The sequence below is a fragment of the Spermophilus citellus genome, assembly GCF_964194105.1.
Source record: "Spermophilus citellus genome assembly, chromosome: 11".
NCBI lineage: Eukaryota > Metazoa > Chordata > Mammalia > Rodentia > Sciuridae > Spermophilus > Spermophilus citellus.
This window is the reverse complement of record NC_138192.1, coordinates 20,447,545-20,462,578: the sequence shown is the minus strand read 5'-3', so window position 1 is coordinate 20,462,578 and position 15,034 is coordinate 20,447,545. Positions and strand designations below refer to the sequence as shown.

Below are 15,034 nucleotides of genomic sequence, written 5' to 3'. Positions count from 1 at the left end.
TGGAAGCAATCAAGAAAGAAAGCTAGAGAGACTTACAGGGTTAAAGTGTAGTCGGTAAGCTGAATACACCATGGAGAAGCTCGTGATTGGATTTAGCTTGGAAACCATAGCATTCATCAGTCTTATTACACTGGTGTATTTTCAGAGTACCGTTTTTTGAGTCGAAAGTGTGTCTTGTCTGTAGAAATGGAATGGATAGGATATTTAAGAGTTGAAGCTTGGGTCGCAGAGCTCCCCAATTGTCCTTCACTTGATGGGGAAATTCAGTACTCAGTTTGAAGGCTCTCAGAAATGTTGAACGGTTAAATTAACTTAGGACTATTATTTAAAAAAAAAATTAGCTTTCTCTTCGGCCGTCATGCATGGTGAGAATATGATTCTCACTTCTCCCTGGATCTGTCAGAGGCTGGCACATTCCCGGGGAGCCAAGGCAGCCAAGTTTGGAGCTTGTCGTGGCTCCCATAGGGGTGTTATGTGGGCAGCAGGCCACACGTGACGTGGGAGACATTTGCTAAGCGGCTTCGTTTGGTCCCAGCAGAGATGAAAAAGAATAGTTCCAGCAAAATTGCTAAGTCAGGGGTGTTGTCTCTGGGAAGCTGCCTTTTAACTTGATTTTTCTTGTCTGTGAAAGGTTTTTTTTTCCCTCTCTTTCTCTCTTTCTTTCTATTTTTTTTACTTATCCCCTTCCATGATTTCTAGCTGTCTTTTGCAATTAAAACTGAAGAATCTTACAGGCCCTGTTCTTTGACATGAGTTTATATCAAGTTGCCAAATCTACTACCCTTTTGTGTGTGTGTGTGTGTTTTCATTTTCAAGCCTCTAAGGAAGGAGAGGCAGAAGTGGTTAAAAAAAAAAAAATCTAGTTCTATCTGAGATAGACATTGGATCATGTCCTTGCTGGGTGTCACAGTTCTTCAAAGTCACCTACAGGAGAGTGCTAAGTCCTACAGCGGCATTCCTGGCCCTGACCACCTTGTGCCTCCACAGGCCTGCCCTGGGCACCCCTGCCTCCCCTTATGTCCCAGGGATACAGAAAAAGGTGCCCTGGAAAGTGACTGGTTGGTGGTTGTCTGATCTGTCACATGCCCTCCTCCCTCTTGGGGATGATTTCCTTGCCATCTTTCAGCCTTCTAGGTCCTTTCAATGTCTCTGTAGCCTTCCTTTTCAGAAAAGCATTCTTTGATTTTCCTTGATCCAATGAGAGAGGTTTCTGCTGGGTCCTTAACATATTGTGCCAATATCATGCACTGTTGTATTAATACACCATCGTGTGCCCAGCATCCAGAGTGATACCCAGCACTTAGTAGCTCTCAAGAGATAGGTATTGAACCTATGGGTGACCTGCATTTTTATCTAATCTTATGACAATTTATTGATATGTCTGTCTCACCACCACAGTTCCAGGATAGAGATTGTATCTGTTCATTGTTCTCATGCTCAGTGCCAAAGTTATTTGAAAATACCTGCATGGACAGCAGGTAAGTCTGGGCTGTGGGGAGAGCACTTCAGAGGCCAGAGAGACTCGGCAGTTGTTCGCATTAAGTCTTAAGTCTATGCACAGAACCTCTTCCTACAGACCTGTGGTCAGTAGTGGGGGAACTCCAGGATACGATGGGGCCAGAATTCTGCCTTTGCCAGTTCCCATTCCCAGCCCCTTGTTTTGCAACTGGGAATGATTCTGTGTATGTGAAGGTGATAGCGTTCATGTCTCAGGGAAAGTGCTTGACATTGATGTTGATTACTGGCTGATTGCTGAGGTAGGAAAACATCAGTAAAGAAGAAAAACTTTTAAAGAAGTGTTATGTAAAGGCAATATTAATTACCATCCTAAAGGAGGATTTCTTACTAACAAAGGTCTTGTGTGTCACAGATCTTGTTCCATTTATGCAGGACTTTTGATATGAGTGTGTAACTGATTTAGGTACTCAGCCCCTAGAATCGCATCATAGCAATCACATCACAGCCGTGTTTTTTTCTTTTCCTAGAAAAAGAAATTATAAGTGGTATAATAGAGCTTTCCCAGTTTTGCGTCTTTCTTTTCCTGAGCTGCTCAGATCTTTGACAATCACTTCTCTGCCTATGAGTGCCAGCGGGCGGCAACGTGAATAACCAAGGGAAGAACCTTAGCCTTCAAGGAAGTGGAGAGATGCCATTGAATATCTTATTCTGTGTTTTTTTTTGATGAGAGGCTGCTGTCCACAGCACAGTGCTATTTCACCGTGTTATTCCTGGTTCAGAAGGAGGGGTCCACGTTGCAGGGATCCCTGGCGCTCTGCCGAGGGCCTGTGTTGTCGGGCATTCTGCTGTCTTCAAGGTGTTGAGGAGGGCTGAATTATGAATGGTGGCCTATTGTGTGGCGTCTGTGGCCTGCACAGCATGGCCCATACTCTCAGATTGGGGAAAGAAAAAAGAAGACTGATCCCCAAGTCTTTCTTAATTCTGCCTGTCTCCCCAAATGGGAAAGTAGAACTGATCAATGTGGATGGTCCAGTCAAAGCCTGGTTATGATTTTAGCCGGGAATGTGTTGGCCTTTTGGATGAGTTACTCTGAGTGGAACATGCTCTGCTGGCCTAGTGTGCTAGATTTCTGTTACTGTAACATTTATTACCTGAGATAAGAACCTTAGGAGGAGAAAAAGCTATTTGGCCTCACGGTTTTGGAGGTGACAGTCCATAGCTGGGTGGCCTCATTGCTTTGGGGCCTTTGTAAATCATGGCAGGGGAGCACCTGGAGAGCAAAGCCACTCACCATGGCTGGTGCTTGAAAGGGAGGAGGAGGTGGGGGCCTGGGGGTCCTCCTCTCCCCTTCATGGGCACATCTCCAATGACCCCCAAAACCTCCCTCTATGAGCCTCTCTTAAAACTTCTACCACCTGTCCATAGTGCCATACCAGGACCTTGCATTTACAACATGAACCTTTAAGGCGTGTTAATGATCCAAACCGTGGCACCTTGTGACAGGGAATATTTGCTCAATCTAACAGGCCCAAAGGAGATGTATGAAGGCTAAACAGCCATAAGACAGCAACGTCCTGAGGAAGGTCTCGCCAGGCCGGGATGTCTTTGTATTTAAAGAACCTGCCAGTCTTTGTCATTCTGTGACAGTGCCACATCAGAAGGACATTATTTCCCAGTTAGTTGCCCAGAGCATGTTCTTAGTGCTACTACCCTTGACCAGAAAATAGGAGAAAAGTTGACTTTGGTCACCATGACTGCCTGTAGGTGACTCAGGGAGGAAAATGCAGGAGAAAGTGAGATCCTTTTCTCTCTCTCGTGTGCCAGGGTTGAACCCAAGGCCTTGTGCATGCCTAGCACACATTCTGCCATTGAGCTACATGACCAGCCCCGCCAAGTTCTCTGCTTTAGCAATCAATCATGAGATTTCTGCCTCTGACCCAGGCCTGAATTCCATCTCAGGGGCTGAGATGGCAGGCCCAAAGTTTTTAGACACTGATTCCTTAGCAGTATTGAAAAGACAAAGCACTGAGGCTTATGAGTAGTAGACTGAAAGATGACAAGTCCAATTTGTCCCTCCCACTAGACTGCAAGAAGGTCCCTAGCTCAGGGACTGCCTGTTGGTGTCAGCATGTTCCTAGGGCCAAGCCTGAAGTCACCACATGAAAGGAGCTCAGCTAATTGTTATAGGTGGAGCTGGAGTCCCTGTGAGAAAGGGGCACTAAAGACATTCCTGCTTATTGCAAAATTCTGTCCACCCACTTTCTAACAGGAGTTGAGATGGTGACTCTACTTCACAGTTTATAGATGAACTCATCCACTAAGAAGTGTGTGTTGGCTTTTTGGTGTGAATTTTGGGGTTGTTATGATTTTGTAGGGTGTTCTTGTCCTGATAGGCTCAGAATAGGATGGTAAGTTGGCTGGAGCAGTTGGCTGTGTCAGATGTTGGATATTGCCTTCTGAGCTTACAACAGGAACTGCACCCAGAAGTGTTGTCCCTGGGCAGGTGGTGAGGGTAGCTGGGTGCCTGAGATTGCAGCTCCCTGGTCTACTCAGCATAATCCCGTCGTGATAACACAAATGAAGTCACTCATTCTTGTATTTGACATATGTTTATTGAATTCCAACTCTGTACCCAGCCTTATTTTGGGCATTGGGGATAGATGTGAGTAAAGACAGAGAAAGTGGAGAAACAGGTAAATCACATGCCAGGTGCACACACCTCTGAAGAGCAGTGAGGGCAAGGGATAGAGATACTGCCTTGGGGACCATTTTAGATTGGTGGCCTGGGGAGGGGGGTGATGTTTGAGCAGAGAGCCATGGGAGTATCCAGAATGGATAGAACTCCAAGAGGAGGTGGTGGCCTGTGTGGGGACCCTGAGGCAGGAGCAGACTTGACTCGGCTCCCAGGCCACGTGGGCGAGGGAAGGGGGCAGGGAGATGAGCTTGGAGAGTGAGCTGTCTTGGCACCAGGAGAGCGTGGCTGGGCAGGGTGCAAACGTGGGATTTTATACTAACTGTGGTGGACATGTTCAGAGGATTTTGCGTAGGGGGTTAGAGTTATGCTTTCTAAGTGATGTTCACCTTGTATGAAGAGTTGGTTGTAAAGGAACAAGCATGGAAGCTGAGAGATTGGTTAGGAGGGTGGGACAGTTGTCCTCTGTAAGGTCAAGATGGCATGGACCCAGGCCAGGCAAGGAAGTTGGTGCTGCAGGCCTGGCTACCTCCATTCAGAATGAGCTGACCCCTCTCTGACTTCATGTGCTGCTGACTTTCCCGTGGTTTATTTTACTCCAGCCATACATGTTGTCCTGTGTTTCTCTCAGATTTTTACTTGCTCTGTTTTAATATCATTGACTTCCTGAAATCACACATATACATGCCTGCATTCATTCTCCCTCTCCCTTCATATATCTCTCTCTGACACACACACACACACACACACACACACACACACACACACACGTTTGCTCTTTCCTCCTTTGATTCTCTTCCCTGAAGACCTTTTCAGATGTATTTCTGTACCCAAGCTGCCTAAGATGTTGCTCTGAATGTCATAGGTACTCAAAACATTCATGAGTGAATGAAATGGATGAATGACCAAGCGATGTCCTCGTTACATAATTTTATTAGAGAATTTAAACCACCATGACTGCCTGAGGTTTTAATTGGTACACTCTCAGTACACTGAAAACATCAAACCAGGACATCACTTTAATAAAAGTGAGAGAATGTTTAACAATTTAGAGTTTAAATAATGAAAAAAAATAGAGGAGAGGAGATTTATGTCAATGGAGGAGAGGGTCAGCCTGCAATGAGGGGGATGATGGTGATGATAAGGAACAACTTTCACCTGTTCATTTACTGCAGTGAAATTTGTCACTTTCATTTACATTCAACACCATGCAGCTGTTAATTTGTGTTTTTGTTGGAAAAGACTTTCAGAGAAATAGTTAACCATCTTTAGTGCTGTGTTCTCGAAATTTGTTTTCCTGAGCTGCAATCAAAGCAGGATAATTCTGTCATCAGAAGGCTTACCTTCTTCCCCAAGGACATTGGCATGTGGCCACTGTGAGGCTAGAAGGAGGGAGCACATGCGGATGGCGGGCAGCCAGCAGCCACAGCCTGTCGTAGGACCACTTCGGAGACAGGAGCTTCTTTTGCCTCTACCACGTGGCTTTGGGAAAGGTCTCATAACTTCTCTGTGATAGTATCCATCTTATGAAGTTTCCAAGAGGATTGAGGAAATACATGCAGAAGGTCTTAGAACTTTGTCTGGGATAACAAGACCTCAAACATTGTAGCTGTTATTAAATGGGAGAAGATGTCTAGTGGTTAACAGTTGCCATCATTGTAGCAGATGAAAGATATGAGGGCAGAGCATTTGAATTGACTGAAAATGGGAGAGACATGTTCTGATACACACAGGCATAATGCAGTACAGCTGTGCTAGTCTATACCTTATGAGTTAAAGGATTTTGTCCCCAAATGGCTCCCCTTCCAATGCCAGCTACAAGTTGGGTCCCAGGCCGTTCACATTTCTGACTGACTGGCTTAAGGTCTGGGGCTTCCTGTGACCCCTTGGGTTGGATAATTCACTAGAGTGACTTTAGAAAATACTCTGCTTATACTTATCTTTAAAGGACGTAAGTCAAGCCGGGTGTGGTGGTGTATGCCTGTGATCTCAGTGATTTGGGAGGCTAAGGCAGGAGGATCATGAGTTCAAAGCCAGCCTCAGCAACTTCAGGGGCTGGGATTGTGGCTCAGTGGTAGAGCGCTTGCCTAGCATGGGGGGGAAAGACCCGAGTTCGATCCTCAGACCACATAAAAATAAAGGCATTGTGTTGAAAAGAAAAAAAAAAGGAATAAAAACACTATTTAAAAAAAATATATATATATACGTATATATATATATATATATATATATATACGTATATATATATATGTATATGTATGTGCTGGGAGTGTGGCTCAGTGGCAGAGTGCTTCTGGATTCAATCCCTGGTAAGAGATAGATAGTGTAAGTCAAGATTAGCCAATTGAAGGGACACACAGGATGAGGTTGGGAGGGTTTCAATAGCCCTGTCCCTGTGGGATTAGGGTATGTCACCTTCCTGTCATATCCATGTGTTCTCTGACCAGAAGCAACCCTGACTTGGTGTCCAAAGCCTTTCTTGGGTTTTATTATATAGGAGTAATTGAGCATAGTGATATGGCCGGTGATGACCCCCCTCGTCTCCCAGTCGGGGTGACTCAGAGCCCTTACCCTCTGATTACATGGTTGTTCTTTCTGGTGACCATCACCCACCTGAGTCAGCTCATCTTTTAGTAGAAACTCAGGTTTGATCCATGGGGCTCATTATAAGACATTCCTGTTACTCAGGAAATTCCAATGATGTAGTCTTCCTCACAGGAACCAGCCAAAGGCCAGTTAAATTCCTTACTCTACAGTATGTGTGTCACTTGTGAGACAGCAAGATTCAAGATGGTGGCCTGGGAAGGGGGCTCAGCACTTTTCTGGTCTTAGTGCTGTTGCTCTTTCCCAGTGTCAGGCAGTAGCAACATGTCATTAGCCTTAGTGGTCCTAGCTCTCCTTTCTTTAGAACAACTTTATTTAGTTGCATGGTAATTAAACTGTCTTGGGGGATTTTGTAGTGACCTTCTATTAAATAAGCCAAAAGACAGCATTTCTGAGCACGAGTCTTTCGAAATGTGTTTTTGAAACTTCTTTGCCGTGCCGTATGATTACAAGAAGTTGCTAGCTGGCCATAGCTATCTTTCTGGCTCCCAGAGGTGCCCTTCCCAGTAAGTGCATTCCAGATCTGGATGACATGGAATGCTGCCTTAGGGGATGGACAGACGACCTCTCTGCTTCCTCCATCCTGCATTCTTGCCCACTGAAGGCCTGAGATCAGGTGCTCTTGCAGGCTTGGGGTCAGATCTTTTCTCCCTGCAAACTCAGTAGTTCTTGATTCCATCTATTCTTTGATGTCTGTAGCAAGTGTGGCTTCTGTAGTCCATCTCTTAGAGTCTTTTTCTTTCTGTGCTACTCCAGGTTGCCCACTTAGGTGAATTTCACAGTACCGTTTGGCCCCTGCAATTACAAACTGAGTATTTTTAGAGACATTTTCATTTTAAGATATTGTTGTCCCCGTTCCCTGACAATACTCCATCCCCAACTTTTGTGGTCTAGCATTACCCAGAAGGGTGTAGGAACATCTGGTTAGGGCCTTAGAGGCTGAAGTACCTGAACTTAATACAAAGCTTGCAGGAAGTTTTTTTTTTTTTTTTTTTTTTTTTGGTGTGTGTGTGTGTGTGTGTGTGTGTGTACGCGCGCGTGCTAGCACAGGCATGCACTTCTAAGTCTTTGTGTGTGAAGTTGTAGTAAGATGTGTAATATAAGCTTTACCATTTTCGAATGTATAGTGGTGTTAAGTCCATTCACATTGCTGCGCAATCATGGGTCACCATGTTCACTTCCAGGTCTTTTTCCTCTTCCTACACTTAAACTCCATACCCGTCACACAGTTCCTTATCCTCCCTCCCCTCAGCCCTGCCACTGTCATTCTACTTTGGGTTTCTGTGAATTTGATGACTCCAGGCCCCTCATGTAAGTGGAATCCTTTTCTTTTCTTTCTTTTTCTTTTTTTTTTTTTGTGGTGTTGGGGATTGAACCCAGGGCCTTGTGCATGTGAATCAAGCACTCTACCAACTGAGCTATATCCTCAGCCCCAAAGTGGAGTCCTTTTCGATTGGCTTCCTGGCCTAGTTTCTTCAAGCTTCATCTGTGTTGCAGAATGTGTCAAAAATTCTCTCCATTTTAAGTTTGAATAACATTCCTGTGTATGTAAACACTGCATCTTGGTTTCTGTTTGTTTTTTGAGACAGGGCCTCACTGTGTCACCAAGGCTGCCCTCGAACTCCTGGGCTCACTCCATCCTCCCGCCTCAACCTGCCAAGTAGCTGGGACCACAGGCGTGCTCCAGCGTACCTGGCTCCTACTGCGTCCTGTTCACCCACTCATCGTTAGATGTGTGCTTGGATTTCTCCTACCTTTTGGATATGGCGGATAGTGCTACTATGAGCTTTGGTGTGTAAGTATCTATTCAGGTCCTTACTTGGAGTTCTTTGGGGAAATTTCTGGATTCTATCATTTTTTTTTAACACAAGAAAGTGAAAAAAATATCCACTTTTTATGCGATTAGTCTGACCTGGCAAATAATTCCTTGCCAGAGTAATAATAAACTCAGGTCACTTTCTGATGAGTGAGCCAACAGGAAGTTAGGAGCACACTATTGTTATAGGTTGTTCATTGCCTAAGGGACCACCCCACAAATGGCGATGCTGAGCATGTAAATAAAGGTTCAGGTGTGATTGGCCAGATGTATTTCCAGCTATCCCTCTGCTCATCATTAATCTGATACTGACATCCTTCATTGAGGTAGACGGTTTGCTGTGTGGTTGTATGACACATTTATTAAGAGCCTGGACTCTGGGATCAGACGACCTGGTTCTACACCCCAGTAGCTCGATTTACCAGCTGGAGAAATTACCTCACCTTATCACATCTCAGTTTCTCTATTCATATGATGGGGTTAGGAAGATAGTCCTACTTTAAACTCATAAGCCACTCTCAATAATGCCTGGTTCACAGTAGGTGCACAGTTAATATATTTTTCAGCAGTACTAATTATTAATATCAGATTTGAAATAATTTTTTAAATTAACAATAAAATGTAGATTGCAGACACTGTGACAGTGTGAAGTATCTAAGTATTCTTTTGTCTTGCTATTGGGGAATCCAAAGTGGTTCAACTTTTCTGAAAGCAATGTAGGAATGTTAATACTCCAGGAGCCTAAAAATATTCTTGTTTATCGGGTATTCTTTTATTCTAAGGAAATATGTTAAGTTACAAAAGGTAAAAGTGGAATACAGCTTATTGTGTCATTTTTATAAGGTAGAAAAACTGAAACTAAATGACTAGCAGTGTGGGGTTATTTAAGTAAAACATGATATGTGTGTGTGTGCAATGGAGTACTCCTTAGATTTTCAACTGTGATCATAATATATTGTCATGAAAAAGTGTTCAAAATGTATTATGAGCTGGGTGTGGTGGTGCACACCCGTAGTCTCTGCTGTTGGGAGGCCAAGGCAGGAGGATCCTGAGTTCAAAGCCAGCCTCAGCAATAGCGAGGCACTGAGCAACTCACTGAGACCCTGTCTCTAAATAAAATACAAAAGAGGGCTGGGGATGTGGCTCAATGGTTGAATACCCCTGAGGTCAATCCCTGGTATCCCCCCCCCAAAAAAAAAAAACCCATATATATAAAAGCAGCTGCAAGAAACCAGGTGCAATATTTTTGTGATATATGTATGTAAATAATATACTGCAAAAGGACATGTTTGTATGTAACACACACATTATCTTTTCCTATATATGGAGATAAATAGTTTGTGTATATGGAGATACATATTTCATATCTGTGAAGAGAGATTGTTCATACTAAACTCTTGCCAGTTGATAGCTGCAGGAGGTGGAATGATAACTGCTTTCTAAAATCTCTTTGTGTTTTTCCAGCATTTATCAAATTTTGGCATTGAACAAGTATTATGTTTCTGTCAGAGAGGAAAAAAAAAAAAGCACTAACTTGACTTACAAAAAGAAGATGCTGTCTGGGTATCTGAGGTTCCAAGACAGCAGTCCTCCAGGGAGAACCCAGCAGAGGCGCCTGTCTTACAGTCTTACAGAGGTTTCCAGCACCCAGGAATGGACTCTCATCTCCCACCAGGGCTGGCCATATACCTGGGCTGTGGTGGACATGCCTCAGGAGCCCTCTACAGAGTCCCAGCCTGATGACAGGGAGCCCTTTCAACTCTGGCTTCAGGGACTCCAGGACAGGCTTCTCTCTCTTACGTGCCTGAGTCCTTGTGGTTTCTGGAAGACTTCCTGACTGGGGCCCTGCAGGGTGTACAGACAGTGTTTAATCAGTCGTGATGAAAGCCAGCTTCTGCTGGATCCCATTTTTGGATCCCACTTTCCTGTCTCGTGAAAGGTCCCTGGCATGCCTAACGCAGACATTTATGTCCTTGTAGTTTTCTGCATAAAATTTTCTAAGGGTAAAAATAAACTTGCTTGCTGTTCAGAATTGGTCCTGAGCAATACATCTTCCGCTGGACATGGGCGCCAGATGGTGTTGCACCTCCCGCTGGGCTGATGAACAGGCCTTGGCTACAAACACCTTGAATTGCTCTTGAATCTTTCTGTGCACCTTCAATGTGAAACTCTGCCAATGGCAATTTGCATTTGTTTCTTTTTCCTTCCCTCTTTTGATTTGAGGAAGGAGAAAGAAGTGACACTTTTTGGAATAAGTGTCTATAAGTTGGATTTGTTTTATTGTTGGTGTTATGAATATGTGTCCCTAAATAATTGCGTTATGCCAACTTCTGAGAAGAGTAAATTTTGTCTGAGTTGTCCACAGGATAGCTTGAAAACCCATCTCTGCCTCTGTGTTAGATGTAGCAGGATGCTGATAGGTAGTAATTTGAGGAAGAAAATAGAAGAAAATAGTGCACCACTTATTTTATGGTGTTCCATGTGCATTCTTGATTGTTCTGGCTGCAATCTTAGGCAGAGACAAGGAGGCAGGTAGTAGAGAATGTTACATCTAAGTCCATCCACTAATCCAGCAGTGGCTTGAAAATAAGATGTCTGTCCTTGCACTCAGCAGTAGTAATAAAGGTTTGACTCAATCTGATTTTTTTTTACATTAATGATATTATGATTTGGATGTGAGATGTCCCCTAAAAGCTCATGAGTGAGACAATGCAAGAAGATGTAGTGGAGAAATGATTGGGTTGTGAGAGCCTTAACCTAATTAGTGAATTAATCCCCTGATGGGATGTCTTGAGTGGTAACTGAAGGCAGTTAGAGAGTGGCTAGAGGAGGTAGGGGCATGAATTTGGGATATATTTGTATCTGCTGAGTGGAGTCTCTCTCTCTCTGCTTCCTAATCATCATGTGCTTCCCTCTGCCACACTCTTGCACCTTGAGCCCTGAGGAATGGAATCTGCTGTCTATGGACTGAGACCTCTAGAACCTTGAGCTCCCAAATAAACTTTTCCTCTTCTTCAATTATTCTGGTCAGGTCTTTTAGTCACAGCAATGAAAAAATGGACTAAGGAACATACTATGAAATAAATGAGGGGGGCTATTTAGAATCTAAGAGTTTTGGTCTTGTTGCTGTGTATTCTCTCTCTCTCTCTCTCTCTCTCTCTCTCTCTCTCTCAGGGCACCTAAATACCTCTGGGTACAGAGGGGAGAGTACAGTCCTGCCTCAACCCTTGGGGTAGATTCTGAAGTCTCACATCCCTCACCAGGCTTTCCTGCAGAAAGAGTAAGATCAGAGACCAGTTCTTTAGATCTGCCCTCACTGTGTACACTGGTGAAGGCCTAGGTGGAGTATCTTCCATGTGTATTTATGTTTCTATTTCATGCTGTCTAGTATTTTTGTGGTTCAGATGGCCCATGCCACCACAAGAACCTCACTCCTGGAAATAAGTTGGGCGTTGTTTACCAGTATAGGTGGGGTATCTTTTCTTCTAAATGCTTAGAACAGGAATGTTGCAGATTTGGGAAAATTGGCATATGCATAATGAGATATCTTGGGGCTGGGACCCCATGAAATTCATTTGTGTTTCATGTACCCCTTATACACATAGCCTGAAGGTAGTTTCATACAATATTTTTGGTGTGTCTGCACTTAGGCTGCAACCTCTCATGTGAGGTAAGGTATGGAAATTTCCTCTTGCAGCACTTCAGTATTCGAAGCATTTCAGATTTTGGAACATTTTAGATTTTGAGATTAGAGATGTTTAATCAATATACAGTCTCTTGTCTGTGGGCTGAGTGGGTTGTTCAAGCTCTTGATGTCCAGCAATATTAACAGTGGGTGTGAGGGTCACATTTTATTTTCATGGCCTCCAATCTCATTTGTGCCCCAGAACACAGTGGGATCATGCATAATTGAGGTTATTAGCCTCTAGGACAGAAACACCCTTTGGAATGTTGTTTTAAACTCTTTGGATTTCTTCAGGGTTCCTGAAGCATCATTCATCTCTCACCTACCCAAGAGGGTGACTTGAATCAGAATTAGCAGCTACTGTGCTAGACTTGACTCCTTATTAGTCATCCACAAACTTAAAATCCTTCTATGTTTTTTCCACTTGAATTTGAAAGGAGTTTTAAGTATGAATTTTCTGTTTGGGAAAAGAATTTATCTTTTCTAAGGTCCTTTCATCTTTCGATTTTAGTCTGTATAACAGTTCTTCTTTTTTTTTTTTCTTAGTTGTACTGGGCTTCTGATGTGCTGCTAGCCACATGGTCTACCACTGAGCTACTTTCCAGGCCCTGTTTTCTTTTGGTTTTTAAAGATGGGGTTGCCCAAGTTGATCAAGTTGACTTTGACCTTGGGATCCTCCTGCCTCAACCTCCTGAGTAGCTGTGACAATAGGCATGCACCACCACACCCAGCCACTTCTTACTTTTTTTATCCTCTGAAGTTGGAGTATAATTTGCTAGAAGTTATGCTAGAAATTACAGAGGGAAGAAAGATCTAAGAAATGACCCAATAATACCCTGTTCTTATCTCCCTAAGGGGAGGTGGCATGTGGTTTGTAATTCATGTAGTTCTGTTACCTTCACCAAGCTTCTTGTAGAATGGGTTTCCTCTAGCCTTACTCTGGTAGGCATTCTTGTGCTCCCTTCTTTCTGCATTAAGTGCAAGTGAATCCCATAGTAAGGTTTGCCTAGAGCCTTCGTAGGCATGATTTCTGTTTGGTGCCTGCTGTGTTTGCATGTTCATGGGTGTTTGTGTCTGTAAATTTGGGGAGAAAGTTTTGAACGGCTGGATGATCTCATTTCTGACAAATATTATTTAACTGTGATGGTTATGGTAGGAAGTAGACTTTATTCTGGGTACTGGGCTGCAAAAGCCACGATGACCAGTGAGTCTGAGCTTTGCAGTGCCTGTAAACTGACCAGTTCTCCAGCTGGTCAGTTAATGTATCTGAGCATCTGGAACAAATGGCCTTAAAACTCCCTTCACTTTTAAAATGCTGTGAGCCTAAGAATTCTACAGGTATGCCACTGTATTGGGGGAATTCTAGGGTAAAAAAGTTTACATAATCCTCACTGACTTAAAGATAACTTTTCCCAATTTATCATTTGATGTGGCCCCCTGTAGCCTCATGTTCATGGATTCATGGGGAGTTGAATTTTCCTTTTGGCTATATTGTTGCTTATTTCACTTTTTTTGATAGACATTTATTTAGGCCCTGTGCCTGCGTATAAGCAAATAACCAGAGGTAGAAATTTCGGTTGAGCATAGAATAGGTCCAGATATGTGATCCAGGACCTATTCTTCATATACAAAAAACATTTTTTTCCCGTTATCATTGAAAAGATTATAAGCTGTTGCTTCTGGTATTCTGACACTAACACAGTGTGTGTGTGTGTGTATGTGTGCAGAGTTTGTTTTTCGTCTTTAGAGCTTAAGGGTAAAATAAGTCTATATGGTATCCAAGGGAGCTTTTTATGATATTGTTTAATATGTCTGTTTAACATTCTATTCAATGTAGGATATGCTTTCAAAGCAAAGTGATCATTTAAAATATGACAACTCGGATTTCTTGGTGAACTAGTTAATTATTTTTCTGTCGGATGCAAAATTGTTTTTCCATTAGGTACAGCTTGTAACAAATGATAGATGAAGCTCCTGTCATGGATCTGTGAAACCACCTTTATACCTCAAAGGCTGTCTCTCCTATGGTAATAGACTAAGTTGTAATAGTGTAATAGGAGCATGTGTGTTTAAGTGGTTTATAAGATTTCTTGAAGTTAATAGGCTCTGCCTTTGAATATTCAACTACTTCAAAAATGACCCTTAAGATAAAGTTAATAGCCTGACATAGTGGAGCACATCTATTTTCCCAGCTACCAAGAGGCTGAGGCAGGAGGATCACAAGTTAGAAGCCAGCCTTAGCAATTTAGTGCGTCAAAATAAAAAAAAAAACTAGGGCTTGGAATGTAGCCCAGTGATAAAGAATCTCTGGTTTCAATCCCCAATACCCGCCTAAAAAAATAACACAATTCAATTTCATTCATTAGTTATTAGTTCACCAAATGTTTATTGAAATCTTACTGTGCCAGGGACTGAGATTCATATGGTTAGGTGGGGGTTGGGGTCTGTGATACAAAAATGAGTAATCAGTTCTTGCCATTAAGAATGTTACAGACGAGCCAGGCCACATGCCTATAATTGCAGCAACTCAGAAGACCAGGAGGATTGCAAGTTTAAGGCTTCAGCAATTTAGCAAGACCCTGTTTCAAAAAATACAAAGGGCGGGAGTATGGCTCAATGGTAGACTGTTGCTTGGCTTGATCCTCAGTATCTCTCTCTCTCTCTCTCTCTCTCTCTCTCTCTCTCTCTCTCTCACACACACACACACACACACACACACACACACACACACACCTTAATCGTAAAGCTCTTGCCTAGCATGCATGAGGTCTTGGGTTTG

At 43.1% G+C, this 15,034-nt stretch overlaps 1 protein-coding gene across 4 annotated transcripts in view; it reads left to right on the top strand.

Annotated features, from left to right (window-relative positions):
• The window catches only part of MGAT5 (alpha-1,6-mannosylglycoprotein 6-beta-N-acetylglucosaminyltransferase), a 340,832-nt gene that overhangs the window by 60,443 nt on the left and 265,355 nt on the right, over nt 1-15,034 (top strand). For 2 of the 4 annotated variants that reach the window (XM_081262404.1, XM_081262402.1), the window contains exon 2: nt 8,344-8,549. The gene's annotated coding sequence lies outside the window, so the exon portion shown is untranslated. Of the gene's footprint in view, nt 1-8,339; nt 8,550-15,034 lie in introns of all 4 variants that reach the window. The other 2 variants (XM_081262405.1, XM_081262403.1) reach the window with 2 other exon arrangements.